The sequence below is a fragment of the Corvus brachyrhynchos genome, unplaced genomic scaffold (genome assembly GCF_000691975.1).
Source record: "Corvus brachyrhynchos isolate BGI_N302 unplaced genomic scaffold, ASM69197v1 scaffold69, whole genome shotgun sequence".
Taxonomy (NCBI): Eukaryota; Metazoa; Chordata; class Aves; order Passeriformes; family Corvidae; genus Corvus; species Corvus brachyrhynchos.
The window spans coordinates 6,547,236-6,554,892 of NW_008240228.1; the positions used below are offsets into that span (position 1 = coordinate 6,547,236).

The 7,657-nt window shown below is 45.6% G+C and overlaps 1 protein-coding gene across 1 annotated transcript in view; it reads right to left on the reverse strand.

Moving 5' to 3' along the window:
• SPTBN1 (spectrin beta, non-erythrocytic 1) overlaps positions 1–103 on the reverse strand; it is a 116,780-nt gene extending 116,677 nt beyond the window's left edge. The window contains exon 1 of the mRNA XM_017745264.1: positions 1–103. This exon is cut by the window's left edge and continues 1 nt beyond it. The gene's annotated coding sequence lies outside the window, so the exon portion shown is untranslated.
• Between the last annotated feature and the right edge of the window lie 7,554 nt (positions 104–7,657).

A 7,657-nucleotide genomic window follows, 5' to 3' on the forward strand; every position in this document is an offset into this window, starting at 1 on the left:
TGCTGCTCGGGCCTGCTCTGTGCTCACTCCAGGTCTTCCCCCTCCGCCGGCCCTCGCTCCCAGCCTCCCGTGGGTGTTATCCAGCCGCTCCCGGCTCCCCTTCCCTTCTCTTACATTTATTTGGTTATTGGGTCTCTCCAGCCTCCTCGCTCCTCCTCCTCTGACACCCTCTCCTATCGCAAAGACAATGTTGGCTCGCCCCCAGCATCCATTTCCTCTAGTGCTACTCTCCCTCCCGCTGCTCTGTCATTCCTAGTGGAAACCCCATCCCGGGTTTGACTTCCTCCACTGCAGTCATCCTCTCCTGCTCCAGTCCTGCCACCTTCCCACGTAAACAGCCTCCCTTTGCCAGTGCAACCGAATCCTAGAACCCAAGCCCAGCTGTCCTTCTGCCACACTTTCCCTTTTCCTCTTTTCCTGGGCAGGATTTTACCTGTCTTTCCAGAGAAAACTGCTGTCCCACAGCCAGTGTGCCTTTCCTCCCTTCCCCTCTTCTACAGCCAAGGTCAGAGGCAGACACTGCTTCTTCAGGTTTCCTTTGCTAATCCTGGCACCCTGCTTGCCTCCCTGTCCTGACCCTCCTCATGGTCATGCTCCTTCCCTCCTATTCACTCCCCCTCACCTCTCACTTGCTATGGACCAGTGCTATCCATGTCTTTTATTAAAAAAATCAACAAACCACTCTTGGATTCATTTGGCTCCTTGGTTATCTCTCCCTTTTCTCCTGCTCTTCATCGCTGCACTCACTCCTATTTAACTGCTGTCTGGAGTTCCTGTCCTCTGCCTATCTTAAACTCCCTCTTATCTGGCTCCTGCCCCTTCACACTCAGCCACTTTGCCAAAATTTCCAATATCCACTTCCTGGCGTAATCTCTGGAATATTGCTTCATTTCCAGCCTGTCAAATTTATCAGCCTGGCTCTTTTGGATATTTTGTTCTCCTTTGATTTCCAAGACTGCCCTGCCAGAGCCACCTCCTTACTGCTCCCACAGTGTGTCCTCCTCCCAATTTCCAGTGAGAGCCCAAAGGGACTAAGTCACTTAAACTTGGGAAAAGCTCCTCTGGCATTCAGAAAGTCTCTTTAAAATGTTCTGTCACATGAAGCCTACAAGATTCTTGATAAGATCTAAGAACATACTTTCATGTTTGTCGCTTGTGCTGGTTCATATCCAGACTTTGGGATGCAGTAAAAATGTGTGTATATGGATAGAAATTTTTAAAAATATATTCAAATGCTAGGATGTTAAGAAACATCCTAAAAAATCACCCTTCACTCAATTATTAATATCCATCAGGCAAGCTGGCAGGGACAAAAGTCTGCAATGCCTGGGAGTGAGCAAGAGCATGCAGCATATTTTAGGATTCCCTAACCCCCATAGCTCAAAGATGGGTGGGCCATGGATTCCCATGGAAATAACTGGGTAGGAATGAATGCCTGGAGAAGCAAGAACCAGAATAGCAGGGGACACTGTGGGCTCTAACCAGTTATCCCAGTTACTGACAGTCCTTTTCTTCTTTTTAAAGAGCCAGCATTTGGTAAAGAACAGGGCAGATACAAAGGTTTTGCTGCTGATACTTCACAGCAGCATCTCCAATTTGACAGAGAGCATGCTCAGTTAATTTTAAAAACTATGGCACCAATTTGTTTGTATTTTCAGCACGAACAAAGCCTACAGCCTGGTGACAATTCAGCAGGGAATACTCACAAGGTAAACTAGCAGCACTTCCTAATGTCAGCGAGTAAAGCCAGTCAGACAAACAGGTTGTTAAAATTCCTGCTCCTTTAACCAAATGAAAGGACTGGAATGAATGGCCATGACAGAAACTGTTATTAAATGAAGTGGAAAGGGGCAGCAACAATGTTGGGCAAAGTCACTCCCCTTCAGCCCCGTTACTTTGTAGTTAGTTTGACTCTGAAGCCCAACGCTTTTCCCCTCACACATTTTGCCCAGGCAAACATAGGATTTCTTCACCATTGAAGCAACATTTAATCTTCGGGTTTTTTCCTTTTGAAAATCTACCAGGCATCACACTCAATATTATTGTTTGATGCTCATCCCACAGAAACAGATCCATGTGCATATTGACACCTTCAGCAAGGGGAAAACACGGCACAGGCATGTACAGGTAATCACATTCCAACCTCTCTGAAAGATAATTTAAAAATAAATCCTAGTTCAAATAATGCATTGTTGAAATTGCATTGAATGCATTGTTCAAAATAAAATGAATCAAAATTGGAATCATAGAATGGTTTAGGTCAGAAAAATCCTGTAAGATCCTTGAGTCCAACCATTAACCCAGCACTGCCAAGGCCACCACTAAACCATGTCCTCAAGGCCCACATTTGAATTTGTATAAGGGTACTTCCAAGCAGATACAAAAGCAACACATCTAGACGAGACATTAAGAGCCACAATTGTTAAGGCAGTACTAAAACTCAAAAAAATCTACTGAAGGATGGTGGCAATTTCCAAGAACACAATAAAAATGCACACCAAGAAACTCACACTATAATAAAAAACGCCCTCACTGTTCCATTAGACTGGAAGAGCCTCCTGTTATCAGACAGTTCCAGTTCCGCAGGTTCCCAGCGTGACTGAGATCCATTCCCCTCACCAGACACACCTTTCCTCCAACTGCAACTCCTGGTTGCAGACACACAGTGGGGCTCCAAGGCACAAATCCAGACTGGAGCTTTGTCTTTTGTCTCGTGGCAGACTTGGCCAAGCTCTTGAGAAGAAAATCAAAGATGGGCAAGAATCTGCCCAGAGGGAAAACTCAGCTCCCTCATTGTGTGCACAGCGTGTCTGGAAGCAGGATGGCTCCTCTTACAAACATTTCCTCACAGAACCCTCTGTCTCTTCCTCTTCACAAACATTTCCCCACAGAACCCTCTTTCTCCTCAGCACCTTGGTTACACCCAGCTCAGGGTTACACCCTTACCTTCAGGAACACTTTGTAGCAATGCATTTCCCGGGATGGATTTACTGGGATATTTCTGTTTCCCAACAGTCACTGAAAACATAGATGTGTCTGATCCTCAATCCTTAGTTTGCCTTCTCTCTACAACCAGCTCAGGAGGCTGACCAACCCAAAATTCTGCATCAGGGAGTAAACACTCATCCAGGTATGCCCATGCAGTAGCCACAGGGAAAGGTGCGTGTGACACAGGAGGGGGCTCTACTGGGAGAAACAAGCAGCAAGGACATGCAGATCACTGTAACTCTACGCTCAGGTTGCACCTCAGAGGTCTGGCAATACTCTTTTGTTGAGGAAGTCTTATTTTTGTAAGTGCTCCCCAACTCTCTGTGCCTACCCTGTTCCCAGAGTATCCATTCTCAGCTGTTTACTCTGCACCATCAGTTCCCGTGAGCTCCAGGCCTATTTCTCCACGTGCCCAACATCCCCAACCCTGGAAAATGACTCAAGCACAGGGCACTTACAAAAGTTTGGCCTTGGCCTCAGCCAGCTGCTGTCTCCTTCCCACGCCACCGGAGTCAGCAGTGGAAATGCTGACAGTGTGAAGACAAGATGGCTTTCCTGCTCTCCCTGCCAGCATCACGGCAATCTCCAGTGGCCGGGAGGAGTCCTGGCAGGAATCCCTGTGGAAGGACAGGAAGCATTAGTGAGAGCTGGCAGGGGCTCGGGGCCAGAGTACCACAACATCCCCTGCAGACGTTTCCATTGTGTCCAAGGCAGTACATTAAAAAACTAAATAAATGGCTTGGGACCTGCTCTCATGTCCTGTGGGCTCCATACGGAAGAAATCCAATCACAACTGCAAAGGAAGCTTCTTGGCCCTTCAAAGCCCCTTTCGTGGTGCAGTAGTTTGAGGCTCAATGCCTCAAAGGTGTTGATGCAGCAAGGTTTCCTCTCCCAAAGAGAAATGGGGAGGAAAGCAGACCAAAATCCTCAGCATTTATCTGTCCCACAAAACCCTGCATAATTCTCTGCAAAAAGCTTTGCCCCTTATTGCCAAACATTATTCTCTTTCCTTGTGTTTCACCATAGTTTTAGTCCTCCATTTCCTCTGGATGCATCAGAAATGCACCTGATCAGAAATTTAATGGCTTTAAACTGAAAGAGAATAGGTTTAGATTAGATCTTAGGGAGAAATTCTGTGAGGGTGCTGAGGCCCTGGCACAGGCTGCCCAGAGAAGCTGTGGCTGCCTCATCCCTAGAAATGTCCAAGGCCAGGCTGGATGGGGCATGGAGCACCCTGGGATGGTGGAAGGTGCCCCTGCCATGGCAGGGGGTGGGACTGGATGGGTTTTAAGGTCCCTTCCAACCCAAACCATTCCATGATTTTATGAAAAACACACATCAGCCCGTGTAATTTGACAAAACAAAGTTGCCAGTTGCAGCTGGTCCATTAACTACTGCAGGGAAAACAAGTTAAATTCTTAGCCCTCTCCTAGACTTTATTCATTTTTCTGACAACCTGCTTACTTTTCCTACAGGAACTGAAGCTTTCAGGTCAGCTTAAGACATCAGCACATACTCCAAGAACCCATCAGCATAAACAAATTTTTAAATGCTTTCTGTGGTGATTACCTTGCTCTGGTAATGCTGGGCTTTAACTGCTGAGGCTGTGATTCCTTGTTCAGTTCCATGCAGCTGGACCATGTACAGGGATATGTCTGACATCAGTGGAGCCTCATCCAGGTGCAGTCATCTGCTCTCCCTGCCTTAATGCTGCCACACAGATGGATGAAATGATCCTCAGAGAGACACATTAACAGGAATTATTTACCAGAAGAAAGAGGCTGCTCTATCATTCGGAGCTCCAGGCTGGAGTTGCTCCCTCCCATGCTCACAACTTCCACGTTGGATCCTGGACACTCTCCACACAGGGGCTGTTGCTCAGGTGCAGGTCTGCAAGCACAAGCTGGCAACTTTTAATTCTGTGGGAAGCTTTAAGAAGATTCCCCTTTCCTCATTTAGCAGAGATCTCTCACCTGCCTCCATGCAGGACTGCTTATTCTAAAAATGTCCTGGCCCTTACCAGTCACCGCCTTAGTGAGGAACTCTCCACATGAATCCCAGTAATGAGGAATTTGAGTGTGACTCTCCCATGCTCTGGTGGGCAAAAAGCCCCCAGTGCCATGATTCTGCCTTACAAAGGATTTGGCCAAATTTTAAAAAGTCAAAAGCAGCCAAGCACAGTGGATTTTAAGGGCTTAAGTCATGGCCTGCAGGATTTCCTCAGAATCCCACACAGTAACACACCTTTTCCCAAAATCTGACTTTCATACAGCAGACGGATGTTCTGGAGTGACTTTGAAGTACCAAGCTTCATCTTTGAGTGTCATCAGAGTGTGCAGGCAACAGAACCCACATTCCCACATCACTCCCAAAGCAGGATTAGATCCATGCAGGATTTGCTAACAAGGAAGCTGGTGAATCCAATTTTATCAGCCCCCACCACTGCCCAGCCACGTGTCCACAAACCACCAGCAACGTTCAGCATGACAAGGGAAGCATGAAACTGCAGTTGGGAAAATTCTGGCAGAGAAGGGAAATGTAGGCTCAGCTATTTATAAGTGAAGTCTGGAGTCAGCTTCAGTGATCGCCCTATAAATAGTGGCTTGCCTGAAATCCAAGGCAGAGGATCTGGTATTCCATACACTCCTGCTCCTTGTTCTAGAGCAGCAGGTTTCTGCAGAATGCTGCTTTCCCCCTCTTGCTGTGGTACTATTTAAATGCTTTGCGAACTTTACTCCTACACACTTCAATTCAAGGTCCAAACATCGTTATTCCACGAGGAGAAAAAAATCAAGAGCATTATTTAGACCTTTGCAGAAAGGATATGAAGGGAAATCTTCTTCCAAGGCCGTACCTGCAACATTTCCTTCAACATTTTCACTTCTTCCTTGAAAAGTCCCTTTTGCGGGATAAAACCCTGCAGCAAACCCTGGAGGGGAGATGGGAGCCTCATTAGCACAGCAGCTAAGGTAGGAGGAAGGTTTAAAAGCCTGCTAATATTCCGATAATAACAGTTTCTCCACGCCTCGAGGATCCCAGCCATCTGTTGGAAATTTCATCACAAAGCAGCATCAGTGGATGGCTGAGGGGGGAATGGTGAATTGCAGGATTAAATCTTAATTGTGGGCTAGTTTTCTTGGAAAACTCTCAACTTTTATCTGTATTATAGTTAGCCAGAGGTCACAATGTCTAAATTCCTGTCTTTCAGCGTGTATGTTATTCCCAAAACTGCCAAAGTCTAGAACAAGTCAGAAGGCTATTGTTTAACACACTCTCCCTCTAGGAACAAAAACAAAGTGAGAAAAAACCAGCAAAACTCACACAGCAGGTGATGCTTCTTGCATCCTTCCTCTCCAGGAGCCCTGTCTCCTGGAAGGCAGCTTTGTTTCCAGTTAACCGAGTGGTCACCTCATCTTCAGAGGTTATGACTGGGTATTTTCATGAGGAAAATCCAGGGTATTTTCATGAGGAAAAATGTAAATTTTTCAGAGCCAAACAAACTGATCTTTCCCTGTGAGCCATAGGGATGAACTCAGCACACTTATTCCTACCTGGATAACACCAGGTAAATATCGTGCTCTGGTCCTGGGGAAGCAGCAGCTCCAAACCCACACGGGATCCTTTGCCACTAAAATTGGGGTTTGGATTTCACAAAAAAAAATATCCAGAGGTTTCTGCATTTGCAGGGAACCCAGTTTTGTAGAAAAGACTTTTATTTGTGGAAAAACCTCCAAAATAGGAAAGTCTGAAAAGCGGGAAGCTGGTGGGAGAAGAGGCCCAGTAAAATCAGACTGCCTTTGCTGCTTTGCCCCATTCCCAAGCGCTTTTAGAGCCTCTGTGCTACCCATGGAAAACGGCACAAACCCAGGGGACAGATCACTGATTTTCTCAGATGAATGTTTTTAAGCACCTGACAGAGAAAAATTTGATTTTTTTTTCCTTCAGTCCCATTCAAGGTACCACAAAGCACTTTCCAACTCAATGCTTTGATCTTCTCTAAAATGGAAACCTTTCCATTTTCTAGAATGGAAAAGTGGCCTTTAATACATGACAAGAGAGTCTGATGCCAGAATTTCACGATGAAATAAACGTGTAATGGTAAAGATTTGTGACGCACCTTTCCTCTCAAGTGCCTGGAACTCACTGTTTTATTCATATAGTTATTCAAAATCCATAGGTATAATGTTGAATAAAAACAAATGTGGGTTACATAAAACAGGTGTTGTGATACAAGGAACCAGAACCTGTGAAACCCACACAAGAAGAATGTCCACAAAGTTTGTAAAGAAAATAAAGGGGAGGATTTTTGGGACAGCACACCCCACACTAGTTGTGGTTCTTCCCCAACCTTATAAACACAGCTCCACACTACAGAAACAAACTGGAGCTGTGTTTATCCGGGAGGAAGTCGTAGCTTGTCAGGATACAGTTGTATAAATAATTTAAAAAATAACCCAGTACATACTGCATGTCCTTTTAAAAAGGAAAATAATAGAATGGAAAATTCTATTTTCCCACCATGCAGAGAAAGTCATTCAAGTGTCTTTGACACACAGGCCAACGCCTGCTGGAAGTTTCCTTCCTTGAGCTTTGGATCAGGTCCATGGTGAAAACAGGGAAAGTCATCGACATCTTTCCAATTAAGGTGGAAGAACTCAGCGTGCACTTA